We start from the raw sequence: 13,817 nt of genomic DNA, 5'->3' as shown, positions 1-13,817 counted from the left end.
AAGTAATTATTCATTCCTTAATTCACTTCTCATCTACTGCAATTCACTTTCAATGGCATAATGTGCATGCTGCTGTATATTGTGTCCTCTGCATTTATCTTTGCACTGTAAAATTCAGGAGGCTCAGTAAGCTATAGCCAACAAAATATTATTTTTCTCTCTGCAGGAATGGGGCAATATCAATCATATTAATTATTAATATTATTAATTTGCATATCTTGCCAGTAACATGAAAGCCAATGGGGATGTCCAGAAGGATATCATGTCACAAACTGGCAAGGTTTACATAAGTTTTGGTCATCAAAAATCTACAACTTAAAGACCAAACTACAAATCTTCATCTCAAATGTTATTTCCAACTCATATGGATATGAATGCTGGAAATCCACCAAAGGTACAGACAAATGTCTAAATGCCTTTGAAAGCAAATGCCTTAGAAAACTATTACATGGAATTAATTTATGACAAATGCTGAGATTCTTCAAAGAGTTCAACAACCCCTTATCTCTAAAGTTATCCGGAAAAGAAAATGAAAATATTTGAGATATGTAAAGCAACTGCCACAGCTGGCATGCCTTTGGGCAGCTGGAGGATCATGCAGAAGGCTCTCACCAAAATAATCCCTCCTTTCAACATAGAGAGGGAAAGCATATGGGACTTTACAACACAAAGGACATGCAAAGAGCGGGAAGAACATGGGAAGGATTCAGAATAATTATAATCATTTGTATTGTTTTCACATTCAAAGGTCCCACTTAAGATCAAGACCACAATTAGGATCAGGCCCATGGTGCTAGGCACTGTGCAAACACATTAGATGATATGTCTTGCTTCAAAGTGCTTACAGTTTGATTTAAGACCAGACACAGTAAGTGAATGTGACAAACAATAGGAGGAAAGTTGCAGGGGGAAAGAAAGAGAAGGTTACTCACCCTGTACAATAACTGAGGTTCTTTGAGATGTGTGTCCCTATGGGTGCTCCACTGTAATTGTAATAACACAGGTATTCATGAATTAACCATATGTATAACTTGATGGGTTCAAATTATTAACATACTACAGTAGCACCTATAGGCCACAATCAGGATAGAGGCTTCATTGTGCTAGACACTATGCAAACAAATAGGAAAAAACGGTTTCCTACCTTTCGTAACTGTTGTTCTTTGACATGTGTTCTCATATCAATTCCATTCTAGGTGTGTGCACACTCACATGCAGAGTTGTCGGAGAGTTTTGCCTTAGAAGTATCCATTGGGCCAGCTGGGGCACCCTCTAGAGTGCCATGTTCATGCCAAGTTATATCAGGTGCCACCGGCCCTACGGCCTCTCAGTTCCTTCTTGCAAACAACTCCGACAAAGGGGCAGGAGGGCAGGTAACGGAATGGACATGAGCAATACATCTCGAAGAACAACAGTTACAGAAGGTAGGTAACTGTTTTTTCCTTCTTTGAGTGCTTGCTCATGTCGATTCCATTTTTGGTGACTCACAAACAGTATCTATGGAGATGGGCTCAGAGTTCACTGCTTGGTGGCTTGCAGTACTGCTCTATCAAAACCAACATCACCCCGGGCCTGCTGGGTAAGCGCACAGTGGTATAGGCGCTGACTCCGTGGGTGCTCCGGGCTAGGGGAAGAGGCGGGGCCAGGGCAGGGATTTGGGGAAGAGATCCAATAGGGGCAGGGAGGGGGCAGAGTTAGGGTGGGGACTTTGGGGATGGGGCGGGGCCAGGGGCGGGATGGGGTGGAGTCGGAAAGTTGGCGCCTATGCATAGTGGGACGTGAAGGTATGGACCGACGACCAGGTGGCCACCCTACAGATGTCCTGGATAGGCACTTGGGCCAAAAAGGCTGCCGAAGAGGCCTGCATCCTGCTAGAGTGCGGTGACGATCACTGGGGGGCAGCACCTTTGCTTGATCATAGCACAGGTGAATGCAGGCAGTTATCCAGGAGGAAATCCTCTGAGTGGAAACAGGTTGACCTTTCATCCTGTCGACCACAGTGATGAATAATTGCATTGACTTGTGGAATGGCTTGATCCTTTCAATGTAGAAGGCCAGAGCCCTCCTGACATCCAGGGCATGTAGCCTGTGTTCCTCCTCCAACTTACGCAGCTTTGGAAAGAAGACCGGTAAGTAAATGTCTTGGCTTGAATGAAACTGAGAGACCACCTTAGGAAGGAAGGCCAGATACAGTCTGAGCTGGACCCTGTCCTTGTAGGAGATCATGTAAGGCGGCACCGAGGTGAGCGCCCGAATCTCAGATAATCAGCAGGCCGATGTGACCGTGACCAGGAACGTGACCTTCCAGGAGAGGAGAAGGAGACAGGAGGGAGTCAAAGGTTCAAAGGAGGGACCGTGAGCTGTGACAGCACCAGATTCTCGTCCCACGGAGGACCAGGATCCCTGACATGTGAGTAGAGGTGCTCCAGGCCCTTGAGGAAACTGGCTGTGATATCCTGAGAGAAAACTGACCTGCCTTTAAGCAGTGGGTGGAAGGCTGAGATGGCCATTAGATGGACCTTGATAGATGAGAGCGACAAACCCTGATGTGTGAGGTGCAGGAGGTAGTCTAGAATGATCTGCAACAGGGCTCGCTCAGGAAAAAAACCCTTATTTGCCATCCAGCAGGTAAATCGCTTCCATTTGGCCAAGTAGGTGGCCCTGGTGGAGGGCTTTCTATTGCCTGACTGGGGCATTGTGAGGCTTATTTAATATATGTAAAGGGTTTTGAGAACCTGAAATGAAAGGTGCTATAGAGGTGCAAAATATTTCATCACCTGCGTCACATGGGTGAACCTCTGACTGACATTGAGCACACTGTCCCCATTATTAAACACAACAAAATGACTAGGTATTTCTAGTGCATACAAAGGGCATCTTTCTGCTTCTTCTTAGAAGAATAATTATATCCTCTGACAGAACCTAGGAAAGAACAGCTGTTCAGTCCTATGGAGTGGGAGTTGTCACAACACATGGGTCTATTTCTCCATTTATGTCTGGAGCACTGGCAGAAATTGGCAGTCTACATAATTTCTGAAGTAAAATTTAGCAGAAAAAACAATCCTTAAAAATTCTTTGCAGGCCACCATTAAAGAAACAATTTGTTTCTGATTAGGGGAAGTTCAACTAAAGGGCAGGTTGGGGGAATTAGAGTTCTAAACTGAAAGTTTATTCATGGAAAATAAGCAAAGGGGCCCAGATTCTCAAGGGTATTTAGGCACCTAACACTCACTGATTTCAGTGGGTGTTAGGCACCCAAATACCTTTGAAGATCTGAGCCAAGCACTCAGAGAAAGAATTGTGGGCAATTACCTTCATTTCCACACCTCTGCTCCCTCAATCAGTCACAGGAACATTTGATGTAATGATATAGTAAGGATCACACTTGTGCTGAATTTTATCCTCTTTTATCATTCTGATTTAGGGTGCCCAGATGTCCCGATTTTATAGGCACAGTCCCGATTTTTGGGTCTTTTTCTTATATAGGCTCCTATTACCCTCCATCCCCTGTCCTGATTTTTCACATTTGCTGTCTGGTCACCTTATTCTGATTGTTTTTCTGTTTTGAAAACACTGATTATTTTAGGACACCTGCCTTGTAAGTAAAATTGATTTTAAATGTTTATCCCCAGACTGTACATTCAGATAATGTCTTCACAAATTCCTTACAAAGATTTTAACACTAGGCTATGTAATGTAGCCTGTGCAATACAGAACACTAAACAAGTACAGCATGCAGGGCATTTCAACTTCCTGGACATCTTGTAATGTGTTTTTATTATATATTATTGTTATTTATTATCACTATTATTAATTATTATTATTATTAAAACAGGTTGATTGGATTGAGCAAGAGAAACAGGCATTGCCAACTAATTAAAATCTCTAACAAAAAAGGGAGGGATAGCTCAGTGGTTTGAGCATTGGCCTGCTTAAACCCAGCATTGTGAGCTCAATCCTTGAGGGAGCCATTTAGGGATCTGGGGCAAAAATCTGTCAGGGACAGTACTTGGTTATGCTGTGAAGGCAAGGGACTGGACTGGACTCAATGACCTTTCACAGTCCCTTCCAGCTCTGTGAGAGAGGTATATCTCCATATTTTTTTTTAAAAAAGTCTTATTCCATGTGACAAAGGTTGTAAGACAAAGAGAAATTTCTTTTTTTCCATTTCAAAATTCATACTGTTTAGTTGTGTTTTGTTTTTATTCTGTCATGAGAGATTTTTTCCCCTATTTGTGCTATAATACTCAAAATTGCAACCGTTAAAATTATTTTACCCATTCTGTTCCAGTACTTGGCTTTGTTCATGCTACTGAGTTTTGAAATCATCCCAGGAGAAAATAGGTCGTGCTTTTTGGCTCTGTGCATCTGCTCAGTGTTCTAAAATGGATCCTGAAGTGATTTCTTACTGTAAGTCAATGGTGACCTCTATTGTTCTCTGCTGTTGAGACCAGCTATAATGTTGTCTTGTTACTTTACTACACACACTACATACAGTTTCACTGACACGTTTTGAAATAAGCTAACAATTATCTGGGAGGGAGTATGGCCCCATGGTTGAAGCAAATTGCTGGGAAGTAACAGACCATTTCTATTCTCAGTTCTGCCACTGGACTTGCTGTGACTCTTTGGTCAAGTCACTAAGATCTAATTTTCATCTGGATTGCAACCCGGCTGTCATTTTTCTAATTCATAATTTTGCACTAACATGTCTGCAGCTGCAATAAATGACAAGCACAAGTGCTTATGACTTACCATTGATACAAAAATACAGATACAGGGCAAAACAATACCCAGAGTCCATTCTAAAAACCTAGACTGGGACTTTCAAAGGAGCCCAAGGGAGTTTCAGTTAGATTTGGGCATCTAACTCCTTAAGGCTCCTTTGCAGATCTTATTAGACCTGGGCTTTTGTGGTCTGTGCCTCGTGCTACCCCATCTGTAAATGAGGACTAATGTTTCAATGACATGGTGTTCAAACCCCACATGAGTCAGGAACAGTTTAATGGGCTGCTAGGACCCCAATCACCCCCCTGACACCTGAAGTAGGTGCCAGACTTCAAGGGAGAAGTTATAAAGGTGAGAGCCCAGCTCTGTTGGCAGCTAGCAAGGAGGGGGCAGGAGAGAAAGCTCCCAGGGGCCAGAAATTGAGGAAAATGCTGCCTATAAGAATGTCCCTGAGGGAAGTTAGGCCTGGCCCAGGACGATTGCCTTGTTTAGCCACCAATGACCAACTTAGGCTTGCATGAGGTGAAGCAGGGCAGAGGCATTTGTTCTTGGTTTGCTGCAGAGCCCTGGAGGGCTGAAGATTCTGCTGAGGACTGAGCCTGGAGTGTGGGGGAGGAATGTGGTTCTCTGTGTGTATGTTTTGGGTGACTTAAATACACTTTTGCTGCTTTTTATTCCTGTTAAGCAATAGGTTTGCCCAAGAGAAATATAGGTTATAATTTGACATGCAGCATCTTTACTTGTGATGATTTCAAAAGGAAAGAGCCTAGCTTGACATTACAAGTTATGCTCACAGGCTGGCAGTTATAAAACTCATCATTTTGACTCAACAGAGCAAGAAACAAATCTGGAACCCCATGTTGCCATTTTTATCAAAATTGTGTATGTGCTATAAAATGGTATCTGTTTAATGACACTTAGACCAATGACTTAAACACTAAAAAAAATCTTAATATTGAATTAATTAATCCGTTTCTCTGGTAAACAAAGACTTTTCTGTATTTGTTGGTCTGAAACTTGCTTGTTCATTTTGTCAGGAAAGAAAACACAACCAATAGCAATCTAGACACTGCTGCTTTTGCATATCAAATATAATATTTATTTGTGTCAGAAACTGTCACACAGTACAATATTGGTAAAGGGAAATCTAAGTATACAATTATTCCTAGGAAGCAATTTTTTCATATGAGCTGTATAGTTTTTGATGATTAATCAGAACAATGGTTTTAACCTGAAATGAAAACACATCTCTTGAGATAAAGAAACTAGAGCAAAAAGTTTATGCTGACAGCTTTGGGAAGTGACTTGGATCACAACTAATAACACAAATCATCACTATGCCCATTCCTCTCTTTCCAAGTCTATAACATTTATTAATGAAGAGATCTGATTTACACAAGAAAACTTACAAAAATATGAAAGTTTCAAGGGAAATGCAGTTAACTTTGGTACGGTATTAAATATAAGGGAAAGGTTTTATTCTCCAGTGATTAAACCAGAAAACAAGTAGCCAGACCTTTGGGGGCCAGATCCTCAACTGGTATAACCTGTCAGTCAATGGAGCTCTGGTATTTTATGCCACCTGCGGATTGGGCCCTGGGATTCTACTTCCAGCTCAGTCACTGATTCTTGGTAAAACCCTTGGGCAAGTCATTTAACCTCTCTTGCCTCATTTTAGCCTTCTGTAACACAAGTATAAAAATATATCTCCTGGAGGTATTAGGGGAATTTTATTAACTAGCAATTGTAATACACTTGAGATTCTTAGACCATGAAGGGTATACAAAAATTATTACTCTGCAAAGTGAAAGATTTATCTGCAGTATATAGTGATGGCTGACAGACAAATAATGTAGCTAGATTATCATTTTCTTATTAAACATACACATGGCAAAGTAAATTCCACAAGGGTACAGACCAGCCATAAAACATTAATGCAAAGATATTGAATTCAAAGTATTTACAACAGATGGAGCTATATATTTCACTTTGATCAACTCTCACATTGTGTTCAAAGGTAGCATGTATATCGAGACAGGGGAAAATAATCGGTAGCTAACAGCACTACCCACTCAAAGATTGCATAAAGTCACTAGGAAAGCATTTTAGAAATGATTGTAAGACGCTCTCCTGAAGATTATCTTTGCAAGTAAAAAATTACCTACATACATGTTATTAATATCTAAGGACGGAGGTGTTGGTCAAGTCTGAGACTGTTGCAAATGTATAAGCCATAGGCGCCATCTCCGTGGGTGCTCTGGGGCTGGAGCACCCATGGGGAAAAATTAGTGGGTGCTCTGCACCCACTGGCAGCCAATCTCCTCCCCGCCCCCAAGCAGCCACTGCCAAACAGCTGTTTGGCAGCTTTAGCTTGTCCCAGGAGGGTGGTGGAGTAGAGCAGGAACATGGTGCACTCAGGAAGAGGTGGGGCCGGGGCGGGGATTTGGGGAAGGAGTTGGAATAGGGGCAGGGAAGGGGCTGAGTTGGGGTGAGGACTTTGGGGAAGGGGTTGGAATGGGGGTGGGGCCTCATGGAAGGGGTGGAGTGGGGGCAGGGTGGAGGCAGAGGTGGGGTCAAGCACCCAGGGGAAAGAGGGAAAGTTGGCGCCTATAGTACAAGCAATTACATGTGGCATTAATTTCAGCTCCTAGTAGTCCAACTCCATCCACTCATACATTCCCAGAGTTCAAATCCTGCATTCCATACACACACGACTCCTACGGCCTGTAGAACTTTGGCCCTACACGTTTGGGCCTCAATTCTGCAGTTAGATTCACCTGATGTCAGGATCTCACCAAGCCTGCTAAGTACTTAGGCAGTATCCTTAGCCACTGCACCACAACAGTGCACTGAAATGCTACCCCAACCAACAGCTTTAGTGCTAAAGGCCTACAGACCCACAGCAGCCACACCCCAGGCTCCTCATTGGATGGACCGGCAGCACTCTCATTAGATACCAGGGCTATTTAAAGACCCCAACAGGAAGAGGATGGAAGCTATCTGAGTAATAGACCATTGCCTGTTGGTTGCTGTCTAGATCGCCTTGCCTGACCCTGCCTTGCCCAACCTCACCTCCCCAATCAACTGATCTAGCCCCTTGGGTTGGATCTTCCAGCTACAGACTGTGAGAATGCCAACCATTGCCCCAGACTGCCTCTGATACTGATTGACCTCCTGGCAACCTGACCACCCATGCCCACTTGACTGCTGCTTTGGACTGCCCCTAGTCCACCTTGGCCACCAGGCATTATACCTGAACAGTCCCAATTGCAGGATCAGGGCCACATATTGCAACAAATGTTGCAAATGTTTTTGTTTTGTTCCTAACTCTATCCTCATGCACTGTACCATTAAAAACCACAAGCTGAGTTCCATTGTTCTAAGCATTTATTATATCTAAGGACCAGGATCCTGCACTGCTGAAGCCAGTGGAAGTTTTGCATTTACACCACTGGAAGCAGGATTGGGCCAGTATTAGTGACAGATCTTTAGAGGTACTTACTACCTGCAGGATTTATGTGGGAAAGGATGGTCCAATGGTTAAGTACTTCCCTACCTCAGTGGGGTATTATGGAGGATAACTACATTAAACAGTGTGAGGTGTGTGGATTCTACAGTAAGGGGGGGCATCGAAAGTACCCAAGATAGATAGCCCATTAAACTTTCTGCTCTGACTCAGGCTATCACACATTTATTGAAAGATAACCCACAGTTCTGTTTTCCCTACGACCTTCCTTTGTTTATGTGCATGTCTAAGTTTGTCCATTTTAGATCGTAAGCTCTTGGGGACAGAGATCCAGGCCCTGGTTCTCTGTGTCTCATTGTGCTTCTGCTACTTCCCCATCGCTGATGTTCTACGAGAGAAGTGACTGGGGAACACTGTAAAATGGATCCAGGCATCAGCTATTCACCTATTGAACCACCAGTTCAAATGCTTAAAATCATAAATGAAAAGGAGCTCAGTAAGTCTTATTCTAAAGCTGACATTTATCCGCCTCTGGAAATGCATGATTCAGCAAAATTATTTTTGGAAGCTTACATAAGGCTTGACCCCCTACCTGATTCTACATGCTGGTAAACCTTCACCTTCCTAAACTCAACATCTACTCCTTTTAAAAAGTGACTGGGAGAGAAAATTAGGCTCCTGTTTTCTAACAATCACTGTCTGCAAGTTTTCTACTTGTCAAACTGTTTCTTAAGATTTCTTTATAACAAGCAAATATATGAAAATAACATTATTGGAAACAGAATGGTTTCTCTTGAAAAAGTAAGTGTAGCAAAGGACTTTCTCAGCATGGGAAAATATGCAGACAACAGATACATACAGAAATTCTGTCAGTTTATTTCAAAATTGGAGGTTTTATAAAATAAATTTTTAAGCTATTCACTCTTGCATCCTAGTGTGATTACAGAGCAACAGTTTCCAAAAGTAACCTCTTTTTGCTATTTGTATCAACTATTCACAAAACATTTTATTTCTCTTAATTTTTCCTTCACAAAAATCAGCATTGAACAATAATTGCAAATATTCAGGGTGGACCACTGACAGGGTGACCAGAGAGCAAGTGTGAAAAATCAGGACAGGGGGTGGGGAGTAATAGGAGCCTATATAAGAAAAAGACCCCAAAAATCGAGACTGTCCCTATAAAATTGGGACATCTGGTCACCCTAACCACTGACCAAGAAAATATTCAGAAGTATTTACAGATAAACTTCACTGTCTTTTAAATACATACTTCCTTCTTAATACCAGTTAGAGTTTCAAATTCTCCTCGCTATTCAATAAAATGCAAGTGTGTGTGTGTCTATAGAACAAATAGGGCCAAGTTCTGCCCTCAGTTATCTCCTTGGAACAAGTCAATGAGGGTCTAACAATCAGATCAGTGGGGTTGCATTAATGTAACCAAATTAAATAATTTGGCACACTGATGCTGCTCCATAGAGCAGCGAATAAGCTTTGTTATTAGGGGATATAGTTAAGACTTCTCCACAAGTACAAACTGGATAATTTATTTATGAGAATCTCCAGCAAAGTATGATCAGGGCCATATATTTGAACAACTTGCACAGAGTTGGTTTGATGTTGAGGCAGCAAACACTCATTTAAATAACCAGCATCCTTGACAATTAGTCAAAGAGAGGGAATGATAATTAAAAACAAATGTACATTAATTTAAGTTTCCTGATAGATGTTTACTCCTGGCACAAAAGTCCCTCTAACTCCTTCAGTAACCCAGCACTTTACATATTAAAATTTAAACTGGAAAACAGTAACAAAAGTACAGTAAGTTAAGTAAGTTCATCTGCATTTTACAGGTAAGAGTAACATAGCTGAAAGTGTTAGCATACCTGAAGCATCAGTTAAGTTCTGGCCTGTTAAGTCAATTATAATGAGATCACAAATGAAAGAAGATGGTATGATCCTTATAATTAAAAACAGAAAAGTTTGACTAAACAAAAGTAATACATTATTCCATGTTTCAAAAAAAAAAAGTGAAGAGACTGGGTCGCTGATTTCTAAGAATGGGCAGCATTTAGTCATCGAGATGAGATTCCCCATCCTTAATCTTTTGAGGGTACTTAACCAGACATTATTAATATTTATTTGTTACCATAGCACCAAGGAGCCCCAGTCATGGACCAAGACCTCATTGTGCTAGGCCCTGTACAAACAGAAAACAATTTACAAGAAGAATTTACAAGAAGTCCCACTGAAACTAATGAGGCTACTTGTGGAGTAAGGTACCACAGAACATGAGCAAGGTTATTGGAATCTGGTACTTGTTGAATGGGCATGTTTTTTTACCAGCAATAACCATTGCCTGGAAAGGGGGCAGCAGAAATTCTACTGAAGAGGAAGGACACTTTTTCTGAGAAAGACTTCAGAGTGAAAGAGCAATGCTTTGATGGTCACTCAAGAAATGAACATGGCTTTAGCCCTTGAGAATAAAGGGCTCATCCAAGGTTCCTAAAAATAAGAAGCATGATTCCATTTCCCTCCCATGCCTAATTGTCGTATTCTGTTTAAATAAATGATATAAATGGATTAAGCATTCTGATTATACTTTCCCACATAAATTAATACCTAAAGATCCACCCCTTCACTGTACAGCTTTGGCAGTTTTGCGCTGTTCCAAAAAAAAAAATAGTGCAACTTGTATACTTATTGAAGAGAGGATTATAACAATTACAAATTAGATGTCATTGAAGTAGCATTATCACTGACACCCAGTATTGCTTCTTGAAAAAAAAAAAAAAACTTTTTTACTGCAGTGTTAAGGTTGCAAAGTAAATAAATAACAACACTAGGAAACTGAAAATGTAAGGTTCCTACAGCTCCTACAGCAATGCTGACCTGTCCCCATGTATGCAATAAAATACTACACATGGGCAGATTGTGGCCCAGCTTGCATGGCAGTGCAGGGACATAATGGGGGTACCGTGCAAGATATTGTAGATCAGGATACTTCCTCCACCCTGCACAGATGGAGACTTAGATTGTCAGATCTTATGGGCAAGGACTGTCTTTTAGTTCTGTGTTTGTATAGTGCATATCTCAATTGTGTCTTGGTCCCAGCCTAGGGCTTCTAGGCACTATGATAAAACAAATAAAGAATAATGAGGAAGTGGAATGGGGCAGGTGGAACTACAGCTCTGCTCCCCAATGCACCAGGTGGCACAGCTATGCCAGGTGTGGATCCAGTACAGTTAACTCCCTCCTTGGAGAAGGGGAAACCAGGAGGGAGAGTGACACTCTCTAAATCACAATCTCCCCCCAGAGCTGCTCCAGAGGTCACGTGCCCATGTGCTGCCCCTCACTCAGGTCTGGTCTACACTTAAATATTAGAACAACCTAGTCGCTATGTCACTCAGAGCTGTGAAAAATTTCATGCCCTGAGCACCATAATTAGGTTGACCTAATCCCCAGGGCAGACACAGTTAGGTCAACGGAATTTTTCTATCACCTCTCAGAGAGGTGGACTAACTACATGGATGGAAAAACCCCTTCTGATGACGTAGGAAGCAACTACATTACTGGGCCTCAAAGGTGTAGCTGCAGCCCTGCGACTGTGCCATGGTAGTGTTTGTAGTATAGATATAGCCTCTGTCCAAATACCTATCTCATAATCTAGCCCTTAAGAAAATGAGGAACAGAAAGTGAGCAACATAACATCAGTACTGTAGGAACCGTCACTCCTGCATTTTGTGGGCTTTTAGAAACCCCATATTAACTGTGCAATCTTAATATTGCATTTGTACATTTTTGCATTTAATTTCCCTGTTTTTCTTCTCTTGTGGGCGGGGGGAAGAGGGGTTAAAAAGTCTCCATTAACTTGCTTGAAAGACTAAGGTTCTGATCCTGTAACTCTTATTCATGCAAATAAACCATCTTGTTCACATCGGGAGACTCAATGAAGTGAATGGGACAATTAAGTGAATAAGGACCTAGGTGAGCTGGCTCTTAAAGTGGCAGGTGCTCTTAGTCTGCCTTATGGTGTACGTGCTTAAGTTGATTTAAAGCCACCATAAGGATCTGATCTTGCAAGTTACTGAGTGCCAATACGTCCTATTGACTTCAATGGAAGTTGAGGACACTTAGATCTCATACGACACACTCAGTGCCTTGGCAGGATTTAGCCCTAAATCCTTAAAGCTGGCACAGATTAACTGACTATTAGATTACATTGCTATAAGTGCTCACTTATGAAAGACCCCATTTCTTTAAGGTCCTGGTCCTACAATTGGATCAGTGCAGGTGAACTCCTGTGCCTGCGTGAAGTCCCACTGAAATCAATGGGGCACTGTACACTTGTTACATCTGTATAAAAACAGAATAAATTCATTGACATCAACAGAGTTATTCTGGACATACATTTCTTTAGATGAGAGCAGTGTTTTGAGCAATGCATGGAAAATTTCAGCCCCTAAAAAGAGTTTTTTAAAAAGCTAAGGATGCAGTGAGGAAAAATGGGTCATCACTTAACCTATTTTGCAAACTTAACTACAAGTTTCACCACAAAACAAAAGCTGTAAAGCATCTATTTTAAAGGTTGTATTGCATACAATTTTGTATGATCATTCACCATATTTTTCAATACTATGATTCATTGACTCACCTGACTCATATTTGCAGTTATTTTGTCATGTCTGCAAATTATGCATGAAATTGCATTACTTATTTGATATTAGTTTTCTCATGATTAACAATGATTAATAAGTATAACATTCATACAATTATACATATTCTTAAAATGTTTTTACAGCTTTCAAATATAGATAAATCATTGTGATACAAAATAGTATTTCATCTTTAAAACAGTTTTTTTTTAGCTTTTCTGAATTTTAAGCTTTCAATACGATTCTATAGACACTTCAATTACACTGTAGAAATTCCACTAAAATAAGTTTTAGAGCTCAATCCATCAAAAATATTGATGGTATTTAAAATGGGACTGTATTTTTTAAGGCTACACAAATGAAACTTGTATGGGTCACACCCGCTGTGCTGACCCATTATCATCTATTTGGCAAGGGCTGCATTAATTTTCAGTTTGATTATATCCTTGCCTAATTTTGCAGCTGAAAACGGAGTAAGAATCTGCGAGATCATTTATATGAAATTTCCTCCTTAAACATCAGACCCTTTTTGGCATAGGCCCAGATTATTAAAGGTAATTAGGCATTGCTGCACTCAGCGTCACAATACCTAATTGATTTAGGAGCCTACATATCATTTGCAAAAGGGTTTTAGGCACCTATGAGTCAAAACCTGAGGCCCCAATTCAGGAACACATCCCTATTCAGGAAGGGCACCTAAGTAGGTACATGCCTAGGTTTAAGTGTATGCTTAAGTGCTTCCCTGAATCAGGGCTTAATTAAGTGCCTAAATATGGATTTGTGTGTTTAACTTTAGACACTCAGATTAACAACGTTGGCCTCAGTGACTAGAGCAATGTTACACAGCTAGGAACAGAATTGAAGAATCCCAGTCCTCTGCTCTAATCACCCACTTTTAATTTCTCCTCATTTCTATCAAGCTACATTCTTATTGCTGCTGACATTGCCCATCAGCTCTTAAAACATCACAT

The 13,817-nt window shown here is 41.1% G+C and overlaps 1 long non-coding RNA gene across 1 annotated transcript; it reads left to right on the top strand.

The window, feature by feature from the left end:
- The first annotated feature begins 1,236 nt into the window (after window positions 1-1,236).
- Window positions 1,237-11,101, top strand: LOC123368652. The gene is made up of 4 exons (XR_006578853.1): window positions 1,237-1,579; window positions 2,051-2,129; window positions 2,219-2,410; window positions 10,346-11,101. It is a non-coding gene; the product is annotated as an uncharacterized LOC123368652 (long non-coding RNA).
- Window positions 11,102-13,817: the final 2,716 nt, after the last annotated feature.

The sequence above is a fragment of the Mauremys mutica genome, chromosome 4 (genome assembly GCF_020497125.1).
Source record: "Mauremys mutica isolate MM-2020 ecotype Southern chromosome 4, ASM2049712v1, whole genome shotgun sequence".
Classification (NCBI taxonomy): domain Eukaryota; kingdom Metazoa; phylum Chordata; order Testudines; family Geoemydidae; genus Mauremys; species Mauremys mutica.
This window is presented reverse-complemented; position numbering and strand designations above follow the sequence as displayed.